Source organism: Rattus norvegicus, chromosome 20, assembly GCF_036323735.1.
Source record: "Rattus norvegicus strain BN/NHsdMcwi chromosome 20, GRCr8, whole genome shotgun sequence".
Lineage (NCBI taxonomy): Eukaryota > Metazoa > Chordata > Mammalia > Rodentia > Muridae > Rattus > Rattus norvegicus.
This window is the reverse complement of record NC_086038.1, coordinates 18,223,465-18,247,833: the sequence shown is the minus strand read 5'-3', so window position 1 is coordinate 18,247,833 and position 24,369 is coordinate 18,223,465. Positions and strand designations below refer to the sequence as shown.

Below are 24,369 nucleotides of genomic sequence, written 5' to 3'. Positions count from 1 at the left end.
TTTTTTGCTCAATAGACAGCCCCCCAAGGAATATTAATGTGTAGGGTTTTTTTTCCCCCCACAATGATGGAGTCAGACTAAAGCATAGTATTGGAGCAACCCTTTTTGCTCTCTGTGCCTCTGGCTTTCTATTAATATTAATAATCTAAGTATTCTTATATCAATCCCACTCCACAGACTGGGTCTGACGAGCATTTGTGCCATTTCTATATCTTTTTAGACTCCAGTAGAATGCAACTGAGGATTCGAGAGCACGGTCAGCTTCCTGGAATCTGCTGTGGGTCTTTGGAAGAGGCTGTCTACTGAACTCCAACAATCATAATCCCATGTGTGCTGCCCCCTGACACCACTTCGTCCAGCTGAGGGCTTTCTGAAGTCCCTGGCCGTTCTTCTTTCTCTACGTACCATGTCACTGTGTGGGCACGGATCAGTTCTCTCTGAGAAGCTGAAATTAGTTTTTCAGAAAGTGTGTGTCGTAATTCTCACCCCTTGGCTTCATAGCTTGGGTCCCCTGGAGGTTTTGCAAATGCTCTTTTTCTTCCCTTCCATTGTTTGTTTGTTTTTCAAGACATCATTTGTTTGTTTTTCTGTGTAGCCTCCCATGTCCCCGGAACTCACTCTGTGAACCAGGCTGGCCTTGAACTCACAGAGATCCAGCTGCCTCTGCCTGTTGAGGGCTGGGATTAAAGGCTAGAGCCACTACTACCTAGCCCAGCTAGCACTCTTAATCTTTACCTATGTACTTCTTTCTCATCCTACAGAAGCATACATCTACTTTCCATATATCCCAAATGAATATTTTCTGAAAGGCTGGGTCACATTGCATTCTTTTTTCTGCTAATAACAACTGTATGCTGGGTGTGATAGGACTGGGGGCTTCAAGCTTAGGAAGATTTGCTTCTGAGGGGCGCTCATCCTGCGTGCTTAGCTTACGGGTTGCTCTCCAGTGATCTTTTTTTGGCAGTAAATCCACTTGCTGGTTTAATTCTGAATTGCATTACTCTGATTTTGCTGCTGAAGCAGGAGGAAAAAAATAGTTTCTCTAAACGTCGTCAAAAATACAGAATTGCATTTTGCACCGTAGGCATGTTAGAATTCTGGAGCCCAAGGAAACCGAGGCTGTGGAATTGTGGGTTCTTAACCTTGGGTGAGCTTAAGAAGCCTGTTAACCCTATGCATTGCTGTGTGTGCGTATATGTGTCCATGTGCATGTACATGTGGGTGCACAAGTGTATCATGTGCATCCATGTTTGTGCCTATGTGCATAAATGCATGTGTGTTCATGTACATGTATATGTGTGCCTGTCCATGTGCATGGCTATGTGTGTCTGTGTATCCATATACATGTATGTGTGTGTATGAGTGTATCATGTGTATCCATGTTTGTGTCTATGAGCATAAACGTATATGTGTTCATGTGCAAGTATATGTGTGTCTGTGTGTGTCTGTCCATGTGCATGGCTATGTGTGTCTGTGTATCCGTGTACATGTATGTGTGTGTATGAGTGTATCGTGTGTATCCATGTTTGTGCCTATGTGCATAAATGTATGTTCATGTGCATGTATATGTGTGCCTGTGTATGTGTATGTGCGTGCCCCCATTATACTTGAAGACCACTTTCCATTAGATTTTCAAATGAACCCATGGTAGAAATAATGGTTCAAAATCATAAGGCAATCATTTTGGAAAGGAACAGGCTGAATCTAGAAACCCGGCCCAAGGTCAGTCTCTAACTATTCCGGGGCCTTAGCAACCAAATTAAACACAGTCTTGTTTCTAACTCATATCAACAGGACTTTTTAACCACCTCCCCCCAATTCCCGAAGATCTCTGAGGCTGAAATGAGCCATTCTGCACCGGCTCTGCCGTGAGCCCAGGTGTATCTCTGCATTTCCCTCCTTAGCTATAAAATAGGAATGAGAAATAATTTTTACAGTGGAATCGAGGTGGCTCAGTGGCTAGAGGCATTGCCATCAAACGGATAATTTGTGTTGTCCGCGTGGAACCACGTGGTATATGGGAAGTTGTCCTGTGATCCCTACATTTGCAATGTGGTACACAGTATGTGCATGACGACACACACACACACACACACACACACACACACACGCCCACACTACTTTTTTTTTTAAGATTTATTAATCATATATGAGTACACTGTAGCTGTCTTCAGACACACCAGAAGAGGGCATCAGATTCCATTGCAGATGGTTGTGAGCCACCATGTGGTTGCTGGGAATTGAACTCAGGACCTCTGGAAGAGCAGTCAGTGCTCTTAACCACTGAGCTGTCTCTCCAGCCCACGCACACACTACTTAAGGAAATGTAAAATATTTTAAAAATTCAGTTATATTGTTTTACTTACTCACTTTACATCCTCACTTTACATCCCTTCCACAATCCTTCCCCATCCTCCTCCCCCTTATTTAAGACAGTGGGGATCCCCCAGGTATTCCCCACTACCCTCTCAATCAAGTCTTTTTGAGGCTAGGCCCTTTCTCTCCCACTGAGGCCAGACAAGACAGCTCAGCTAGAACGACATATCCCACATACAAGCAACAGCTTTTTGGGACAGCCCCTGGTTCCAGTTGTACAGGACCCACACGAAGGCCAAGCTACGTACAAGTAGGAAGGCCTTTTAGGGAACCCTTTATAGAGGGTTTCGTAGGACTGTGGAAAGAGCATGCTAAGTGTTGTAAAGGCAGTCAATACAGGAGCACTGTTGGGCATGGTTATCAGCTGAGCCAAACCACCGCCATCTTTGGGAGTTCCGCTGTACCCGCTTGTAAAGACCACCCCGCTGGGGTTGTTGTCTGTTTGAATCCTCCAATAGTTCCAGGCACTCTCTACCACCTGCTGTGTGTAATTCCTCCCTTCTGCGCACAGCCTTGTGGCTTCAGACCGAGATTAGAGTATGTGAGATGGGGGAAGCCTAGAGGAAGGCGGACCATCTATATAGCTATGTGGAAAGCCATCATCCTATGGGGAAAGCCATGATCCGTGCTGCATAAAGACTTTTCTGTAAGACCTTTTGGAAGGGAACACCCACTCCAGGAAGTAGCCTGTCACCTCAGGAAGTCCGGCTAACTCATTGCTTTCCCAGAAGGAACTTTGGTGGAATTGAGCCTTAGTTTTTTGTTATAAGCATGAGGGAGTGGGAGGGAAGGGCATCAGCAATTTTATTTTAGCGACAGCCACATAACGTATCATTTAGCTTGTCTGACACATCCAAAAGACACATCTGTAAGAACAGAGAACCGATCAGGGATTTCTCGGATGGTTTTCGATTGAGCTTTGTAGACCATTAATAATTGAAATAAGGATTAATCGAACACAAGCACTGCCATACCACAATGCTCAATCAGATAACAGGGGCAGCTGGTAACTGATGAATGGATGGGTGGTGTATACAGGGTGGATACTCTGGCAGGGGGATGGTTTATGTCCCATAAAGAACAGAGAAGGACGGCACGAGATTTCATCAGATGGCGTGCAATTTAAAACTTACGGTTTATTTCCAGGACTTTCTATTTGATGTTTGCGGACCGTTGTCATCAACTGTGTGGCTAAAACTGGAAATCCCAAAGTGTTTTTCTCAGTTGTGCCCATCCTTAGAAAACCAGGGGTGAGTCTTGGTTTAACCCAAAGTGAAGCATGCTGTGTTCTTATGGTGGCGCGCGAGACGGATCGGAGCGGCACGCTATTTGCTGACCCCTTAGCTTTATCAAGCCTTTTACCAGTACAGCCTGGAGATCCATTGCTTGCTTTCTTCTGCCTGATTCTCCTCAACTGAGCCAGCAGCCATGTGACTGCTTTCACGAACTTAGTGACTCAGAAAGGTTGAATAGGGGGAGAGGCAGCTGACAGCTATAGAAACAAAGGCCCACATCACATGACAGACAGGAGGCAGGCCCTGGGTCAGCGCTAGAAGCAACCAGTGGGAGAGAGGAGACGGGCCCACTGTGAAAGGCACGGCTCACGATGACAACAGCAACGTGACTCTTTTAGAACAAAAGGCATCTTTATGTGAGCATGACTTTAACTCAAAATAAGAGGAAGGATGGCAGATGTACCCTGGACGTGGAACTTTGTCTCCTCTTGGTCCTCATGTGATTGGGGCACAATGAATGCCCAGGCTCCGGGGCAGAGAGACAGTGGTAGTCACTGGATCTTGCAGATGTACTCAGCTTAAATAAGCTTTCTGGTTTTGTTCTGGTTTGGGTCAAACTGGGGATAACAGTATTTCATTTCACTATTATTTGTGTTTTGCGAGCTCGTGTATACAAAGGTCCCTTGCATATTTTGAAAGATAAATAATACAAGTATTACAAGGAGCAAATAAAAGTCCGATATTATTGTTTAAGTAGTTGTAAAAATTATTATAACAATTTCTTCCCCATCATCTACACTTAGGCTACACTGGTAACTGGGTTGAGGAAAAGAACGGTCGTTTTCTAGTACTTCATAAATCTATGTTGGTTGATTTTTATCACTCTCTCCAAAGAACTGAGAAGAGCAACTTAGAGAGGAAATCTTTAATTAATTTACTGTTTTGGCCCATGGTCAACCAGCTTGCTTGCATCTGGGCTCAAGGCAAGGTTGAAACATCCTTTCAGAAGACACTGTCAGAGAAAATAAGACAGGGATGGAGAAAAAAGGAAAGGGAATTCTGGGTATGGAAAGGGGAGGGAAGAAAGAGGAGGATGTGGAAGGAGAAGAGGGGAGAGGAGATACCAAGGACAGGACCCACGCTTCAGAACCACATCCCTAGGTATCTCCTGGCAGAGGCCATCCCTTAATATCCCATTTGGTACAAACCCACCAGTAGGGCAACCCAATGGTGGGGTAAGGGTTACCATGATCCGTTTCATTTCAGCAGAACCACAATAGCAGTGTCTATACCACAGCCTATGGGGGGAGCACTTCATATTTAAACCATAGTGCCATTCCTAAAAGGACATTTCCAGAACAGAAACTTACACTTCCTTCCTTAAACAAAACAGAACCACAAAACCCTGTCCCTAAAACCGTGGTATCCCCTATGATATAATCCTGTACTTTTATCCCTGAATTCCAATGATCCAGCAGAAAGAATTTAGATGAAGGTATTCAGGGACCAGAGCGATGAGGGTCCCCTCTATGTTATCGTCTCAGGCCCAGTGGTGCCCGCACAGAAGTGGTTAGAACCTAGGAGAATACTTAAGAATTTAACCTTTAGAGCTGGTGTCCAAGAACACCACCAAAGGCCATGATTTACTATCTGACCATGTTTATAACCTGTTTGCAACTATTTTTTTAACAAAACCATCAAGCCATGACGATGAAATACTACTTTAAAGTTTACAAGTAGCCAGTGTCTATAGGTACATCAGTTTGTCGCTATGCGATAGTCTTACAGTTGGGGCAGAACTCCAAAGACACAACTCTCCACTAGTACTTCGAAACTCCATTTTTAAGTCTTTAGAAAATCGAAGGCCCATTATGTGTAACTCGAAATGCTGTCATCTCAGCTTGCCACAGTATAGAGCACTGTTGTCTCGTCCACTGCTTTTCTTTAGCGACTTATTGCAAAAATCCTTCGGAGGAGAATTTTAATCTAAGATAAAGCCTGAATTTCTAGTCACAGGGTAATTAATTCCATGCTGCTTATGTCCCAGAGGAATTAAAATTGACTTAACGATCAGTAGCAACTCTGGAAAGCAGAGTCTGCATGGTATTGATGAGATCTGTGCAAGGGAGACATCTGTGAGGGACATTGATCTCTTCTCTCTTCTCGTCTCTTTTGGAAACCAGAGGCTGACACAGGAAACTATCTTACAATAACATAAACTGCCATTTTTCTCAGACTCGGCGTTTATTTCTAGAGCTTCAGAGAGGCAACTGTCTTCAGAAAATAGTCTTTAGCTGCCCAGACAGAGAGGATAGAGGTTGGCAGGGGTTGGGAGGATGAGTGAATTTGGGAGCAGTGTCTTACAGTTATCATTGCTGAGGTGAAGCACCAGGACTCACACAGGGCAGGAATCTGGAGGCAGGAGCTGATGCAGAGGCCATGGATGGATGCTGCTTACTGGCTTGCTCCTCATGGCTTGCTCAGCCTGCTTTCTTATAGAACCCAGGACCACCAGCCCAGGGGATGACACCGCCCACAATAGGCTGGATCCCTCACCCATCAATCACTAATTAAGCAGATGCCTTACAAGCTTGCCTACAGCCCAAACTTAAGGAAGCATTTCCTCAATTGAGGTTCCCTCCTCTCAGATGACTCTCGTTTGTGTCAAGTTGACCCAGAACCGTCCGGCACAGACAGGAAATGCACAGGAGGTAAGGGAGTTTCTAAAAATGATTGGAAAGCTTGAATAGCCAGGACCTCATAGTATAAAAATCAAAGAGTATGAATCAGCTCACATTTATATGTATTTAAAACCAAGCACTTCAAAAATCATTCCTCTTATTTTCCCCCCTCCATTAAAAGAAAGTCTATCCAAGCTTCACAACTGGCCATCTGGGTGAACTGTAATTGTGTTCAGCGGCGGGAAAATAGGGGTCGCACTAGCTGGAAAATAGAAACACCAGGGCTCAAGTCAGAATGGCTGGCCGCTGTCGTCATCTGTGTGAATTTGGTGACTGTCAGGCTATTATTTTAACATTCTGAACCATTAAATTTGAAGCGTTGTCTGTAACAAGGTCACGGTCATCGAAGTGTTGGTTATGTGGTGGTGCTGAGGAGAAACAGACATTGGCATGTTTAAGAGAGTGTCTAGAAACCAAGAACTTGGGGGCAGAAAAGGAAAATGTTCAATAAAATCCTAAAAGAAGAAGACAGGGCCACCACCACTCCCTAACAACTCAAGAATGTCTGCTGAAGTTGGACAGTAAAGCAAGCCTAGGGTACTGTCGTGGTGGGGAGAGGTTCTCCCTGCTGACATCATGAAAAAGCTGATGTAGCTAAAGAGAGCAAATGGGTAGAGATGGGCGGTACACAGGAGCACGGGCATCCAGAGTGGGAGTAGACAAGAGGACTGAACTGTCCACAGGTACCAGGGATCGTGTTGGAGAGGTCGTAACGATGGGATCATAAAGATGGTTCATTCAGCAAAGGGCAAATTCCGTAAAACCCACAGAGGTGTTTCCATGGTGACCATAAATCCCATCGAGCGGACATTGAAGATGAACCATCAAACAGGGCTGAGAAATGCATTGCTGTGGTTGGCGGTTGTATGCTAAAGGCTAATGAGAATGGAGGGGATGGCGTAGGGCAGGGCAGAACCTCCCCACTGAGGGCCTGAACATCTCTGGGTTTTCAGACCGGAACGAACATGTACATACTAAAACATTTGTTTTCTTTAAATTTTTTATTGAAAAAATTTGTTTTATGTGCATGCATAAAATTTTACTTGTTTTTATGTGCGTGTATGTGTGTGTGGGTGGGTGGGCATGCATACTATGGCATGCATGTGGAGGTCAGAGGACAACTTCTAGGAGTCGATTCTCTGCTTCTACCATGTGGGTTCCAGGGATTGATCTCAGGTCATCGGAGTTTGTGGCAAGTGCTTTTCTTTGTCCCCCACTCCTGTCCCCGGCAAGAGAATGTTAATAAGAGATTAGTTTGGAAAATGCTTTATTACTTTAAGATTTATCTTATTTAAAATTTGTGGGGGTGTGTGTATATATGTCTGTGAATTTCTGGGTGGGTGCATGCATATGAGTGCAGATGCCCAAGGAAACCAGAAGAGGGATTGGATCCCCTGGAACCACTTTTATAGGAGCCTGTGGTTTGCCCAGTGTGGATGCTGGGGATCAAAGTTGGTGTGGTGGTGTGAATGAGAATGTCCCACATGGGTTCCTATATTTGAATGCTTCATCCCAGCTAGTGGAACTCTTTGAGAAGGATGAGGGGGTGTGGTCTAGTTGGAGTGGGTGTGGCCTGGTTGGAGTGGGCGTGGTCTAGTTGGAGTAGGTGTGGCCTTGTGGTAGAGGTGTCCCTGGGATTGCTCTTTGAGGTTTGAAAAGCCCATGACAGGTTCAGTGTCTGTCTGCTCTCTGCCTGTTGCCTGTGGATCAGGATGTTAAAGTTCTTTCAGCCCCTGCTCCAGCACCATGTCTGTCTGCTTCCCACCATGATGATCATGGACTAACCTTCTAAAACTGTAAACAGGCCCTCAACGGTTCTGTTATAAGAGTTGCCTTGGTCATGGTGTCTCCTCAAGAACAATAGAAGAGTGGCTAAGACACTTGGATCCTCTGCAAGAGCAACAAAAGAGCTTAACCGCAGAGGTGTCATCTGGCACTTTACCTCAGGTGATTTCTCAAAAATCGGCTTTTGTTGTTGTTTTTGAGACAGTCTCTGTATGTTGCCTTGGCTGTCCTGGAACTTGCTATGTTGACCAGACTGGCTTTAAACTCACAGAGATCTGCCCACTTCTACCTTCTGCGTGTTGGGGTTAAAGGTGTGTGCCACACCAATCCTGGCTTGATTGCCTTCATTTTATATCTAAATATAGTCGACTATGTTTGTACTATAAGAATTATTTCTTTTTTTCTTTTTTTTCATTAATTCATTTGTTTATTCACTCCACATCTCAATATCAGCCCCCTCTCCTCCTGTTCCCCTCGAGCCCCTCCCCCTTTAAAATGTTTTCCTATACAAAATATTTAGATCATAGTCTTTCCCTCTCTAAACTCCTAGATCCTCCCACCCCACTGGTCACCTTACTTTGTTCTTTCTCTATCATGCACGTGCACGCACACACACACACACACACACACACACACACACACACCACCACTACCACCACCACCAAAACAGACCAGAAGTAAATAGAAAGTCCAATATCATTGAATAAAAGCTGTTAATTTCTCCTGTAACAGGAATCATGAAGAGAGGGGCTTGAATCCACACACAGCAACATTTCCTGTGACTCAGGTGGACATGCCAGGCCAATCAGGGTCAGGTCAATGAATTGTCCTGAAATAAAGAAGACAGAAGCCCCAAAGAAAGAGATTGATTTTTCCTTTCCAAAAGGGAAGAAGCTGGCAGAAGGCTTTTCTTAGAAAATTTCCAGAGTTTCTCAGCATTAAATGAAGCTTCTCCAGGTGCCTTCCACATTTTTCTTCTTTTTTTTTTCTTTCTTTTCTTTTCCTTTTTTTTTTTTTTGGAGCTGGGGACCGAACCCAGGGCCGTGAGCTTGTTAGGCAAGCGCCCTACCACTGAGCTAAATCCCCAACCCCAGCCTTCCACATTTTGAGTGGCCCCAACAGAGATGAAATCATCTAGTCTGCTCCTACAGGAGCCTCTTGGCCTCAGACCACCCCGAGTCCCGCAGTTAGGATGGGGAGGGGGAGGCCAGGATGTGTTTTCTGTAATGGCTATTTAGTGCCTGTTAATGTCACATTTTTGGTCAGTGACCATTATCTGCTTTTCTTGCTTCTATCTTAAGAGAGAGTGAGGTCATCTTTGGTGGCCACAAACAGGGCAGGAAGTAAAGTTAAAAAAAAGCTCTTTTAAGAGTTCATCCTTTGTGGAGGCACAGAGCCAGCTGAAAACCTTTAATCTTCTTAGGTCTTAGTAGAGCAGAAATGACATTGCAAACAGGACGGACAGCCACGTGCATCAGGAGGGAGCGAGCTGATTTAATGTTGTCATTCAACTCTCCTAAACTGATTAAATTGCTCACAAAATTGGTAAATTTCGACAAAAGCACCTTCGAGATATTCCAGCCTTGACACTTAGCATTAAATGTCAGTTCCATTTTTCCTTATAACTTTTAAAAGGGCTTCCCATTTATATCGGTTAGTTTTCGGTTTCTATGATAAAATACCATGATACTTACCTTTACTCTTTAAGACAAGGAATAAAGAATGTATTTTGGGGCACGTTTCCAGAGGGATAGAGTCCATCATGGTGGGGATGGGATGACACGGCAGCCACAGCAGGAGCGAGCTGATTGAATTCAAACAGGAAGCAGAGAGGACAAAACTGGGACATGGGAGGAGGCTATAACCCCTCAAACGCCACCCCCAGTGATGTATTTCCTCCACCAAGGCTCCGCCTGCCACAGGTTCTACAATCTTCCCAAACAGCGCCACCTACTGGGGATCACGTGTTCCAACACATGAGCCAATGGGGGACAATCTCATTAAAGCCACCACAGCATGCTAGTTGCCTCACGGGAAGCTTTCCCCCCTGCCTGATGTGCCCTTCAATCATTGTAGCTTTTATAGTAGGAAGGTTTGGGTCACTACCGAGCTTTAAAATGATGGCGACTATTGTATCAACCAGTAACAAAAAGAAACAGGAGTATCAGGGGTGTGGGTCCACCTTTGGTTTTCTAGGATTCTCCCTGGGTCCAATATGTGCTTTTCCCCCCCAGGTAGTAGCGGTTTTCTCTTTTCTTTCTTTTTTTCAGACTTAGCTTATTTTTAAAACTTAATTTTTTTCTTAATTATTTTGTGTTCATGAACTTTCTGACCTGCAGGTATGACCGTGTACCACATGCTTGCCCCGTGCCTGTAGAGGTCAGAAGAAGTTATTGAATCCACCAGAACTAGAGTTACAGATGATTGTGAGCCAACATGTGGATGCCAGGAATTGAACCTTGGTTGTCTGCGTGGACCACTACTGAGTTATCTCTCCAGCCCCAAAGACTTATTTTATCTCTAGACATATGCCTGAGTATTGGTTTATGCACATGACCACTGGTGCCCATGAACCTAGAGGTGTCAGATCCTTGGAGCTGGAGTTACAGGCACATGTGAGTGGCTTAGGTAGGTGCTGAGAATTGAACTTGGGTTCTCTGCAAGAACTGCATATGCTCTAAAGCACTGAGCCACTCCCCAGCCCACGCTGCTGCCTTCTCATCTCACAGAAGATTGTTGGCTACCTCGCCTAACTAATTAATTTTTTTTAGAGATACAATCTCACCATGAATGCCCTAGACTCACTGTATAGACCAGACTGGTCTTGAACTCAGAGCGATCCACCTGCCTCTGCCTCCTGTATGTTGAACCTAGCTATAGTTATAAAGGGTTAAGTTGCTTTGGCTCCTGGCGAAGCCACATACACACCCGCTTAGGAGCATCTGGATCCGCGAATGAAAGACACACACACACACACACACACACACACGCCCCAGTTCATTTTAATGTGCCTTGACTAGCTCAAAGGCTCGCCAGTTCTAATCCTTCCCACTGCTAGCACCCGGTACTTCTGAGTTACCATCTTTTAAAATCTTTATTTTTAGCTCTGCTACCCCAAACACAATTGGGGAAGTGACCCGTGTGACAGCTTTCTCTGATTTTCACATATCTGCAGGACTTTGGGTCTGGTCTTTCTTCCCGGTCATGGTAATCTTTCTCTTCTACTCGCCCTAGGTTCTTTGCCCTTGCAAATCCGTAGGTCCCACCTCAGTCTACCTGTCTAGCCATTGGTTGCACGGCAATTCTTTATTGCCAATAAAATCCAGCTGGGGGCGGAGACCTTCAGCTTCTGGGAACAAGGCCTCTGGAAGCCGAATTTAATTGAGACTGCACTAGAACTGAACACTAACACTAGCTCTATTGTGATCACCTTTTTTTTTTTTTTTCTTTTCTTTTTTTCGGAGCTGGGGACCGAACCCAGGGCCTTGTGCTTGCTAGGCAAGCGCTCTACCACTGAGCTAACTCCCCAACCCCCTCGTGATCACCTTTTACAGGCTACCTCTCACTCTTTCATCTGCCCCTTCCAGCTGTGACCTCTGAGAATTGAAGGATGTTGCTCCCCACCCCACCCCCACCCCTATTTGAGGGTCCCGGACATACTCAGCAAACAGGTTCCATGCGCCTCTGAGAGAGTTCTAGACCGAGCCACTGATGGCTAGAACTGGTTCAATTATTTACACCCTCTATTTCTGCCTGTGGATGCTGGCTCCTGGGACACTTCAGGTTCCGTTGTGCTAACCGGCCGAGCCATTTGGAGAGACACATGACCACACAGACTACAGGTGGATGTGCAAGAACCGCCGGGCAGCTATGTTACCCTAGAGCGCTAAAGAAGCTTTTCCAAAGGTCTCTAGTAAAGTTTGTTCCTGCCGCTTTGGAATAACAAAAGAGTTCAAACAATCCAAATGCCTTTCAGAGGTGAACCGTTCTGCAGTCATGGAGAATCTCCCAAACCTCCTGTTCACCAGCTGGAGATGCTATGCTCTTCTTCCTGAGTGTGACGTGGTGTTTCAACATGCACACAAGGAACTGGGCTGAAGAAAAGCAGAGATTACCAGCAAAGGAATGAGCATCCGTCACCTGCAGCGAGACCAGGAAGCAGAACGTGATGAGAAGCAGAAGAGATTCCACTGTGATAGCATTTTTAGATTACATCATTCCACACACATTCACTAAATCATTCTATTTACTTTTTCATAGGCTCGAAATATTTTATTCTTAAAAACCTAAAACCATGAGACGTTGGGCATTGTGTGTGAGTTATTTGTAAAAGTGGAGATTTAAAAATCTTTTTAAAAAAATTACTAATGTATTTTATGTTGGAGGTAAGCCATGCAGTGAATGGAGAGTTCAGAAGACAGCTAGCTGTCTCGTGTTTTTTTGTTTTTTTCTTTTTTTCGGAGCTGGGGACCGAACCCAGAGCCTTGCGCTTGCTAGGCAAGCGCTCTACCACTGAGCTAAATCCCCAACCCCTAGCTGTCTTGTGTTATCAGGGAACAAATAGCTCTAAGTGGACACCTGAAACTCATTGTTTTCTTGTGGTTTTTTTTTTTTTCTTCTCTGTTTACCTAAACCCAGCATGCTCAGAGCCAGGCAGATGCCTGTCTTCTTACCCTCTGTGAAGCAGTGTCTGCTGAGGTGTCTGGCCCAGGGCAAGCATCATGTTTGCTTTGATCAAATGAATCAACTCACAGACTCCTGCAGGACCAGATTCTGATTGGTGCACATTTTAGAGGCGTCCGTTCTGTCTTCTTTATTTTTATTTATTTATTTATTTTTTCGGAGCTGGGGACCGAACCCAGGGCCTTGCGCTTGCTAGGCAAGCGCTCTACTACTGAGCTAAATCCCCAGCCCCCGTCCTGTCTTATTACAATAGTAAAACGTTGATAAATCTTGCCCACTGTTGTTTCGGAGAATAACCTAAAGTTATTTTTCTGTGAGTAAAATCACGGGGGCCAATGGGTGTTAGCATCTAATGGTTAAGGGAATGTCTTTCTAATCCCTCTCCAAAACGACTTTAGCGGTGTCTGTGGCTACTAGCCATATGGGAGGGATCGCCTTACCCTAGCATTATCCGTGGTCCAGAAGTATTTTCCGTTGTTCGGATTTGCTGTTTAATAGATGGATAATTATAGTAGATGGATAATTATAGTTTGATAGGGAAATTAGTAATTGTATTAGCTGCAGTTGCCTCGTGTCTCTTCTTAGTTCCTGTTGTTTTCATGGTGGACTCATTAGTTTCTGTGGATAACTCAGCTTTTCCAGCTACATCATTCACTCTTCTTACTCAGTTTAACCCAGCCCTCGCTCCCCCAGCTCCGGGTGCAATTTACTTTTGGAATCCATCTTTCTGACTCATGAACACTCACTAAGATTCTTTGTATTCCATTTTTCCATCTAGAAAACGGAAGTAAAAATAAGTAACAATATGTATGCCTAATATAATGTCAATGTATAAAATATCACAGGCAAAGGGAGGTGCCCAGTCTGTAATGATCCCCTAGGTGAGTTCATTTCCTGGTTTGGGGGGAATAAGGGGTATTTTAAATGAATTATGCTTTTGTTTTGTTTTGTTTTTTGGTAACTGCTAGCATTAGTTAAGGTGATGTTTTATGTGTCCCCCAAAGGTCATGACTAGAGACTTAGTGTCTTGCAGGTGACACTATTGGGATGACACTATTTTGTAGCTTGCTTTTCTGTTGCTGTGATTAAAAACCATGACCAAAACAGCATGAGGGAGGAGAAAGTTTATTTCACCTGGTAACAGCCTGTCACCGATGAAATCAGGGTAGGAGCTGGAAGGCAGGAAGTTAAGCAGAGACCATGGAGGAGATGGAGGGGTGCTGCTAACTTGCTTGCTCCTTTGGGCTTGCTCAGTCTATTTTCTTATAACACCCAGGACCCCCGGCCCAGGGTGGTCCCATGCTCCATGGGCTGGACTCTTCCCATCAATCGCTAATTAAGAAAATGTTCCATAGGCCAGTCAGATGGTCCCCAAACTGAGACGCCCTCAGACAATTCTGGACTGTTAAGCTGACAGCCGAGGCTGTCTAGGACAGGGGATAAGAGAGACTTGTGGAGGCAGAGCCTTGTGGAAGGTTCTTTAGATGACTATGATGTGTCCCTTTAGGAGGCAGTGAGGCCTGGATGTCCTCATTATTGTTCCCCCCCTGTTCTCTGAGAGTCTATCATCTGGCCCATGTCCTCCATGCATTGGACACCACGAGGCGATGCAGCCAGGGGTTAGCTCTTGTCAGGACTTGCTGTGCTGTTTGGACTTTGGACCTCTGAAACTGAAAACTAAGGGGGAAAAGAGCCTTTCTCTTTATAAGTTAATTGCTTCATGCATCTCATTGTAGTACTATGAAGCTAAATAATATGGTAGTCCTTCTCTGAAGCAGACGTGGGCAGTATCCAGAGAGGTGGAAAAAGAAGGGACAGAAAAGAGCTCAGATTCAGCTGGGCTTCCACACCACTGGCATTCTCAACCCTGATGTTTCCGGAACATTCTGGAGCTCGAATCCCTGGCTCACCCAGTGCTTAACCACCATGTTATTTTTCCATAAAGATATTTTTCTCACTTATCTGTCAAAGTCCCCATGTCTTACGGGCTACGGTTCCTCTAGATAGTCCCTCAGGTCCTGCTGCCAATGTTTCGGGAGGAAATTTTTACCCATCCTGTCATGGTCACTTCTATTTTTCTATATGAGGAAAGAAGTTCAGTTAGATAAAATTCCTTACCTAAGACTTCCCCCCAAACAATAATATGCAAAATCCAAGCCAGGGCGAAAATTTAATTCTCCTCTCCAATCCTGTGTCATTGCCATTATTGCTGGGGATGGGATACGGACATAAGAGTCGGGATCTTACAGAGAAGGGCAACCATTTTACTTGACTCCGATTGCACGAATTTGTCACGCACAGGACCCTCAGCCTCCTCAGAGATCCCCTCCACGATGTTGTCGTCACCATTAAGTTCAATGGGTTGCAGATAAATGAGTCGTTTGACCGAATAGGGATTTCAAATCGAGTGATGGTACTATCGGGGTTTGCGTCACTTTTAAATCATGTGACTGATGTTATAAAGACTCTGTGGCTCCTCGGTGATTTTTCTCACCCACCCAGATCATTGGGAAGTAATGCCTAAGCAGCACAATCACATGCAGTATGAGAGCTACAATTCAGTGTCCCACCGCCTTTCAAGAAGAGGTTGGTTTAGGGGCGTTGAAGGAGATGAACTTCAGCTTCCTAATTCTCACGGTGGATTGCCTTTTTTTTTTTTTCTTTTCTTTTTTTTCGGAGCTGGGGACTGAACCCAGGGCCTTGCGCTTCCTAGGCAAGCGCTCTACCACTGAGCTAAATCCCCAACCCCGGATTGCCTTTTCTTATTTAGTACAATAAACAATATCAGAATAGTATAGAGATCATGCTTAGTGTTTTGAATTGCTGTGAGAAATTCTCCAAAAATAAAAACAAAATCCCTTTTGCATGTGTGAGTACGGGCGTGTGTGTGCTGTGGCTCATTTGTGGAGGTCATTGGACAACCTCGAGTGATTAGTCATCCACCTTGTCTGAGACTGGCTCTCCTGCCCTCCACTCTGCGTCGAGATGTCTGGTCTGCAGATTTACTGGGGATGCCGTCTCTTCCTCCTACCTCAACCGGAGGAGCTTTGGGGTTACGGCGTTGTTCTTTGATGCCTAGCTGCACACATGCTGTGGGGATTTGAACTCAGGTCTTCACACACTTGTGCGGGGAATGCTTTACCCACTGAGCCATCTCACCAGCCCACGGGAAACCATGTTAATATAAGTAGTAAGTGCACCCTTAGTGTGAACACGTTGAGATGAGGATGACTCACAAACGCAGTTGCTTCCTGACTTGGACCACTGGGAAAACGACAAGGCTCCAAGGGAATGAAGGCTTTTATTCAATACCAGTCACTTGTTTTAGCTACGTCCATCCCTTCCCCCTCCAGCAAACAAACAACCGCTAATCACAGTGCTATAGGGAGTCAGACAGAGTGATTAAGAATGACCATGAAGGGGCTGGTGAGATGGCTCAGTGGTTAAGAGCAGTGACTGCCCTTCCAGAGGTCCTGAGTTCAATTCCCAGCAACCACATAGTGGCTCACAACCATCTGTAATGGAATCTGATGTTCTCTTCTGGTGTGTCTTAAGACAGTGACAGTATATAAATCAATCAATCAAAAAAAAAAAAAAAAAAAGAATGACCAGAAATACCTGGAGAGATGGTCCAGTGGTTAGGGAACACTGACACTGGCTGCTCTTCTAGACAAGGGCCTGGGATCAGTTCCTAGCAACCATGTATGCTGCTCACAACTCTCAAGTTTGAGGGGCTAGGACACCTTCTTCTGATCTTGTGGGCACCAGGCATGCACACAGTACCTAGAAATACATTTGGGCAAAGCACTCACCTTCATTAAAAGACAATTACCACCCTGAGAGTCTTCATCCCCTAAATTATACAGCAGTAGACCATTCTTCGTTGTGTTCACAACACAAGAAAACTTGACAAAAAAATTTATTTCTGTAAAGAATAGTCACAGACAGAAGGCTTTAAAAAGAAGATCGGAGGGCTCACTGTAAGAGATCACCAATCCTCATGCCGTGACTCAGTCTTAACCCACGTACCGTTCAGAACCAGAAGTGTATTTTAAAGATTAGCTTGTCATAACACAAGTGGAGTGGGCATATTAAAGCATCAGGATCCTTTCCAACTGAGACTCACGAGAAGATGGGCTGAGTAATGAAATGTGCAGAGAACATTCTCTTCAGATGCTAATTCTCCAACAGCACCAAGAGAAGGAAAAACAGACTGCCGAGCCATGACATCTGCTCTTGGCTTCCCGAGTAGGAGACTGCTTGAAGGGCTCCTGGTAGCTGGAGCATCTCCTCTCATCTTTTTAATTTATTTAGCACCATTCTCAACTTCCTATCAATGCAGGATTGAAAAAAAAAAAAAAGGTAACCGTGTCTGTCAGGTCAGTCACAAGTAATAATAATAATAAAAAAAAAAAGTCAGATGACCAAGATGACAAAGTAATTAAGATTTATGTAACTGGGACTTTCAAGGGAAAACAGACCCAGTTTGGTCTTAGTTGGGGTTTTACTGCTGTGAAGAGACACCATGACTATGGCAACTCTTATAAAAGAAAGAACTTAATTGGGGCTGGCTTATAGTTCAGAGGTTTAGTCCGTTTTCAGGATAGAGGGAAACATGGTTGCACACAGGCAGGCACAGGGCCAGAGAAGGAGACGACAGTTCTACATCTGGATCAGTAGGCAGCAGGAAGAGAGAGAGGTACACACTGGGCCTGGCGTGAGCATCTGAAACCTCAAAGCCCACCCCACCCAGTGACACGCTTCCTCCAACTAGGCCACGCCTACTCCAGCAAGGCCACGCCTCCTAATAGCACCACTCCCTGTGAGCTTATGGGAGCCATTTTTCATTCAAACCACCGTAGTTTGGTGTAGGGATACAGAGAATACAGTGCGTTATATAAGTAGGGGTGACAGTCATTTGGGTCTTATTTTCTTCCACGTTGGTCTCATTCTGAGGCAGGCTTTCTACGAAAGTAAGGACATTGCCTACACTTAGATTCCCACCCAGCATGTTCACGTTCGAGAGTCAATGAGGAAGATCCCACTGGATCTTTCAAAACACATCCCAAGAAGCACTGTAGCGCCTGTGCAATGGCTTGGGTTGCATCCGCAAACTCGTTGACCTACGGAGGCTGGATTTTGGGAACAGCAGGGCACAGGGTGTCAACCAGAGTTGATGTGAGCAGGCCACGTCGGCCCCTCTGCGTGTGGCCCAAAAGCAGGGGAGGAGAGCCATGTTTGAGATCACCGGAAGAGGAGGGGCCAGGCAAAGGCCGTTGATGGTTATTGCAAAGCGCACCCCTCCTGCCCACAACTGACAGTTCTTTCTTATGGCTTTGCTTACGGGGACAAAAGGGATCATGGGGGCCTCTGTCTCCTCGTAGAAATCTCTGTCCTGTTTCCAGTTTGATCAAGGCATGGCCTCCCTTGCTTGTCCCCGGCTGGTTTCATCACAGCTCATTCAGTCTACAAAGAAACCATTTTCTCTAACCTGCCTGGGGTTCACCCCATTCAATGTGAGAGGAAAGAATCTTAGCATCCAGTAAAGCAGGAAGAAAAAAGAAAGACCCTTACTGCCAACACATAATGGGATTTCAGATTCCATTCCCTTAGCTCAGAAAGTCTAACTCCGTCATCTGAAGCATGTGGAGCAGACCGTGTCAGAATCCCAATAGTGTTCACTTCTATTTACAGTCTGGGGCTGCCAGGGGGTGGCCTAATAGGTGTGGAACCACATCTTAGATGTGAAAGAATTGTGCTATTTTAAGGAACACCAGCGCCCCGATACAAATCAGACCATTGGAAGAGAGAGTATCAAGGAAGACTCAGCTAGACTGTCACTCCTGAGGAAGTTCCAGGGACATTCTGGAGTCTGGAAACTGAAAACCCAGTAGTACCCGCTTAGCACCTAGCCTAGTGTTTTCAATACAAACCAGAAGGGAGCTCGAGGTTCAGTCGCACGTCTGTTGAGTGCCCTGCTGGTTTAAATGCTGGGAACGGGGCCGAGTTCACGACGAAGGAGGTAAGGCATCTCGCTCCTTTTGGAAACCGAACAGAAAAACCTCACAGATCGCAATGCTTAGCTTATTTTCGACACAGCCTCCAAGATTGTCACGTTCTAGGCTCGCAGATGTCAAGTTCCGTCTCCCAGAGTGAAGGGCGAAGTAAATTGGCAGGGGCTGGCACAGTGCGCTGAAAACCCTTTTTTTTTTTTTTTTTTGAGCTGAGCAAGGCCCAATCACTGGCTTAACACCCGAGATGTGATTGGACCGATGGCAGACTTTTAACAACTGACTCACCGGGTGAGTCATCCTGCTGCTGAGCTGTGCGGGGTGGGGGGTGGGGGGGTGGGGGGTGGGGGAGGGGGTGGTGGTGGTAGGGGTGGGAGTGGGGGTGGGGGTAAGGTGGTAGGGGGGTGGGGGTGGGTGGCCGTGTATGGGGGGTTTCCTGATCCATAAGGAATCTGTATGAAAATCCTCTTCCCTGATGCAAATGGGAACGTCTGGCAGATTAACTCTGTACCTAGTTTATACGCTAAACGGAGGTTCCACTTCACCTGGGGAGCGTGCCAGGATCCCAAAATAAGGAGACAAGCAGAGACCGACTCTCAGCGGTTCTCCACCTCCTTCGTCCTTCATGACCTGCCCCCATCCCAATCACAGTTTAAGATCCTCCAAGCACATAGTGGTCCCGCCATCAGGTAACATCCCAATCACGGTTTAAGATGGGACATAGCGACACTGCCTTCGGGCAACACCATCTGCTTTTAAAACATTCTTGACGCCCTTTCTCCCTTTTGCATAGCAAGCCAGTCAGTTCTCCAAATCTTTCCCCACCGAGCCTTCATAATTGGTAGATATTATTTGTATAAAGGTGGAATAAAAATGTCTTTGGACGATAGGCCTCGTAGTTAACTGGGAGACACACAGCATCAGTGGATGAATTTAAGGAAGCCAGCTGGATCTCTGTGCTTAGGACCTCGGGAACTGCTATTTGAAAAGGCATCAGAAAGTAGGGCGCACTAGCTTGGAATTACATTGTGTTCTCTGTTTTTTCAGTTATCTTTCTTGAAATATTATCCCCAAAGTAGGAAGAGCTAATGCATGTCTTTGTACGAGACCATCTGTTAAAGTTTCCCAAAATTCATTTGTTTTTGTTTTACGTATATGGATGTTTTGCCTGCATCTATGTATGTGTGCCACGTGTTTGCAGGTCCTACAGAGCCTGGAAGAGGGTGTCAGGTCCCCTGCAACTGGAGTTGGGGACCGCTGAGAGCTGGGATCCCCAGGTGGATGCTGGGAACCAAACACAGGTCCTCTGGAAGAGTGGTTCCTGCTCTTGACCTAGCAAGTCTCTCCAGCCCCTGTTTTTGTTATTTGTTTTTTTGTTTGTTTTTATGCTGAGCTATCTCTCTGCTTTCCCCAGACATCACTCCCTACACTCAGTATATGAACTTTGCTTGACGGTAACCAAGACCACGCTTGGTCCACAACACAGTCAGCTGTGGGATCTTTGCTAAAACTAGAAAAAGGGGAAAGATCTCATGACTGGGCACAGAAATGGGGAAAATCCTGAATTTTCATGAGGTGGGGAAATCTGTAGGCTACGTCATGACTGTTCAAAAACAACACCAGAGCAAGGATGAAGGTTGCAGCTTCTTCAGGATTGCCTATGCGCCACAAAAAAGATCCAAGTTATTTCTGAGTAGGTCACGATCCCCAACTTGAATCAGTTAGGGTTGCTACCAGATTTGCTCATAAAACCTACCATAAAGGTTGAAAGCTTGTCAGTTGGGAGCAGGGGGAGCCAGTGACTTAAATCTTTATAAAACTGTTAAAGATTTCTGTGAAGTAGCACATTCCTTCTCCATGGGACGCTTTCTGTCCTGTTCAGTTAAGAGACCCAGACACACACGCACATGCACACACACGTGCACACACACACAATCACACAGAAACAGACACATACATGGACAGACATACAGACAGACAGAATAGGCAGACAGAGGGACCAACAGATTCACCAGACAGCTTCCAAGAAGGAACAAATTGAGACTCATAGAACTGATAGGTAGAAGACCAATGACCCTTGGGACATGACGTCAATAATTCAAATTGGGACTCACTCTGGGTTAAACAAGCCTGAGGGGAGGTGATTTTATTCCTTTCCTTAATGGGACACCCATGTATTATTGGCAACTTAGAGTCAATGACTAATCCTGTAATCCACACAGTCGGGTAGTAAATATTTCAGAATTTATGGGCTAGCGTGTCTGTTACAATTACTAAGTGATATCTCTGTAGGAAAAAAAAGCCCCCTCAACAATAGTTAGACCAACATGTGTAGCTACAGGTATGTAGAGAAAATGGTATTCATGGAGTGCCTAAGTTTCGGTTCAAGTTCCTGTAAGTTCTCTTATGCCCTATATTTTAAGTATTTGAAATGAATGAGATGGTATAAAAGGAAAGGGCTTCCTTATTTGCTCATGTTCCTCAGGAAGAGGTGATAACAAGGATCTTACCATTGCCTTCTGGAGGGAAAACGTTCCATTAAGAAACCAAAGGCAAAGGAAAATCTCTAAACCAGTCATTTTTATTTCAGCTATATTTTCCCCTGTTGTGTGTTTCAGCCTTCGTCACGGCTACTATCTCTGTTCAGTTGGTAGGATTGACGGAGGAATGAATTCGGTTTGCATATTAAATGGCCTCCCATTAGGTTTTTGTATGGTGGCTGCCTCATGTTTTCTCCTCAGGGATGTTTTAAACTATAGCAAATTGACGAGACCCACAGTGAGAACATTGATTAATATGGCCAATGAGAAGTAAAGACTCACTATTGAGAATACATCAGATAGAACTTATCCAGAGGGAGGGATGGGCTGTGATTGATGGCCATGATCTAAGTACCAAAGGCTGCATCTAAAGAGAAAGATAAAATATGGCAGGATCTCAAAACACCACTTATCAGACAAATTGATGTCAAACCCTCGTTGACATCTTTGGGAATGTTCTCTTATGTTAACGGCTGTCTGTTTACTCTTGTCTGTGTATCTACCAACCTGTGTGTCTAGTGTTGTCTGTTTGATTTACCTATGGATGTCTTTGAATGGATGTCTTTGAAATGGATGTAGACCTAAATATCTACAGAGACACAAGTAATGATGGGCAGACATCCTAGCCATGCATTAGCAATCATTCTCTCTCCTCTTAGAGACCGATGCAGAAGCTATATGAAAGGTGTATGAACTTTTGCATGAGAATTCCATCCTTAGTAAAGGAAGCTATAAGCATTGAGATTCTCCATGAGCTAGTACAGGGACCAAAAATGTACACTAAATATTTCTGATAATCCAGTGTGCTATTCTGAAGTCAAACATACATGAAGTGGCACTGCCACATTAGCTATTCATTCAGATAGTGAGGGAGTGACTTGAAAGTATTTAAGTAGACTTTTACACTTACTTTTTTGAGTATTTCATATATATATACATATATATATGTATGTAGATAGATAGATAGATAGATAGATAGATAGATAGATACCATTCACCACCTCTTATTCCAATCCCCCAGAACACCCTACCTTGACTTTGTTCATTGGTCAGGTTTATGTTCTCTGTCTCTGTCTTAGTCTCTGTCTCTTAGTCTCTGTCTGTCTGTCTGTCTGTATCTCTGTCTCTGTCTCTCTGTGTCTATCTCTCTCTCTGTCTCTCTCTCCTCTCTCTCTCTGCTACCTGTATGCATGTGCATAGAGGGCCATCCCAAGTGATTAAAGACACCATATTTATAAAGCATTGCCCACAAACAGTTATTGCTTGTAGATCACCAAATTGGTCTAAGAGAACATAATTGAAAGGCACGCCCAGGAAATGATACACAAGTCCCCTTCAAGTTCCAACCGTGATATCTTCCGTCTCTGGAGTTGCGTTCTTTAGTTGAAATCTGTCTTTACAATGCCTTCATGTGTGGACCATAAGAAGTCCAAGTGCTCAGAAGTCCGAATGAGAAGCTTTTTCGCCAAAAAACAAAAAGTAAATCCCCTTGATCTTCCTGACATGCTTGGGATTTACCGAGGTCCAGGCATTGTGTCAGCTACTCCAGTTTAATCCCTGTAAAGAAGAACAAGATCCTCTACGTTCTTTTGTTGCTGACTCGAAGAACTTGCTGTTTCATTTTCCTTCCGATTTGATTTGTCTGGCTGCAGTTGGTTAGCTCTGCCTGTGAGCCCAGATAACTCTGGAGAAAAGGCCCCAAGAACAGGAAGCTGACCAGGACCATCTGCGTTAAGCTATGGCGCCTCCAAGTGAAGATGACTCGAAGTTGAAGAGGCGCTTACCCATCTAATAAGAAGAGCCGCATTCTTCCCTAGCGGACAGAACGGTAACCACAATGCACCACGGTTTACGTCATTTCCGTTCTTTCTGGACTGACGTGCCAAAACTGCTTTGCCTCAGGCTTTGCGGCCTTATCCCTTCTCCTACTTCATGCCTTCACGCAACTTGTTGCTTCCTTCCAGTTACAGAACTCAGAGACTCTCAAAGGCTAAAGGGCACTGAGAGATCAGATACCCAGCACAAGGCACATGTCTCTCCGTAGATACCTCCAACTGTCTTTCCCAACTCCTGGCACCCATCAGTGCGACCTAACTAGGCAGGCCACGCCCCCCTCAATCTCGTGGTTTCTGATTTATGCCCCTCTTCAAACCATTTCCTCACATTTAGTACACTGAAGCTTTAATCACCCTTTAAGTGAAGTTGCCTTGTTCAGGAAACATACTCTGAGCCTTAGACAAGGTTCTCACATCTCCTGCTCCCTGCCCTGAGCTGTACTGGATACTGAAATCAGGGCAAGGCAAGGCCAGGGAAGCACTCTGCTTCTGAACTTCTCATCCAGCCACACCTTCTTCAGCGGATTTCGCTCTCTGAGGCAAGGTCTTGCTAAGGTGTCTAGGGGGTCTTGAACTTGCTTTGTAGCTCAGGCAAGCCTTAAACTTCTGATCCTATTGCTTCGGCGTACTGAGCAGCGGAGATCACGGCCTGGGTCACCATGCCTAGCCCACGGAATTTCTCAAAGATCCCATTTGCGTCTGCATTAGATTGGACTCCACTCCGACGTTATACATGCCATCTCCCTTTGAGGTGACAAAGGTATCTAACAATAGCTACATAGTTTCTCTCTTTTAGTCCTGTAAGTTTGCCTTAAAAATATAAAGTCAGCACCCAGCATGCCTTCTACATTGAGAACAAGCCAAAGGTCTTCTATTTCTTTGGTTTGCCCACTTTTTCCCAGAGTCCTTCTCTCCTTCATCATTATGAGGCTGCTCAGTTTCTGTTCCTCCCGACTTGCTGGGGTGGGACTCCAGTCCTCACATCTGCTAGGCAAACACTCTACAGATGAACACTGCTAGGGGTTGAGGTCTATGTAGCAGGAGTCCTAGAAGCAATGACATGTTTTCTGTTGTTTCTGATAGGCAGGCCCAGGAAACCTCTTTAAGGCAGTGAAAGATCTCACGTTTTGGGGTAAGCTTTGAGGTTTATAGCCTGTTCCCAC

General features: G+C 45.1%; 1 long non-coding RNA gene across 4 annotated transcripts in view; it reads left to right on the top strand.

Annotated features, from left to right (window-relative positions):
• LOC120098867 (uncharacterized) overlaps positions 1–4,364 on the top strand; it is a 48,574-nt gene extending 44,210 nt beyond the window's left edge. For all 4 annotated transcript variants that reach the window (XR_010061083.1, XR_005497531.2, XR_010061084.1 and 1 more), the window contains one exon: positions 221–4,364. This is a non-coding gene — a long non-coding RNA (uncharacterized LOC120098867). The remainder of the gene's footprint in view (positions 1–220) is intronic.
• The last annotated feature ends 20,005 nt before the right edge of the window (positions 4,365–24,369 follow it).